The sequence below is a fragment of the Solanum pennellii genome, chromosome 7 (genome assembly GCF_001406875.1).
Source record: "Solanum pennellii chromosome 7, SPENNV200".
Taxonomy (NCBI): Eukaryota; Viridiplantae; Streptophyta; class Magnoliopsida; order Solanales; family Solanaceae; genus Solanum; species Solanum pennellii.
In genome coordinates, this window is record NC_028643.1 from 35173741 (window position 1) to 35174559 (window position 819).

The window sequence follows — 819 nt, forward strand, 5'->3', positions numbered from 1 at the left end:
GTGACACCCGATCCTCTATTACTACCCTGGTGCCGGAACGTGACACCCGATGCTCTAACCTCATTCTTTTAGTTCATCACGCCTTCTTTTATACTAAGGCATCATCATTAACAAGAGGTTTTCAAGATTTAGGATTCGATAGCCTCATCATGCTTATTTTATCACAATAATATAATCACATTCGTGCAAGCATACAATTAAGCATATAGAAGGGTTTACAATACTACCCAATACATATCATCCGCTATTAAGAGTTTGTTATGACATAGCATAAACCATAACCTACCTAAATCGAAGAATCGCGATCAAACAAGCTATCTTCCCAAAACTGCGTTCTTCTTCGTTTCCTCTCTCTCTTGATCGTTCGTTTCTCCCTCTCTTTGTTCTTTCTATTTTTTCTTATTCAAACCCTCTTTCTTTTACCCTAATTAGCATATAATTAAGTATAAAAGATGATAAAATACCCCACTATTTGTTTCAAGGTTACCTTTTTTAACCCCCAAGTAATTGAATTATTAACATTAAACCACTAACTTTATAATTATAAGCAGGAATAGTCCAAAACGCCCCTTAAAATATTTAACAGAAATCCGACCCAGTCAGGGTTACGCAGCCTGTGACGGCCCGTCGTGCCTGCGACGGTCCGTCCTGCTGTTTCCGTCACAAAGTTCAGAGACTCAATTCATTAAAGAGTCTGTGACGGCCCGTCATGTATGCGACGGTTCGTCCTGCCATTTCGCCGCGAAGTTCAGAGAGTCGATATCAGTACCCAAATTTCTAAATTCTAAGTGTTTTGGAACGAGACCCCCTCGACGGTCC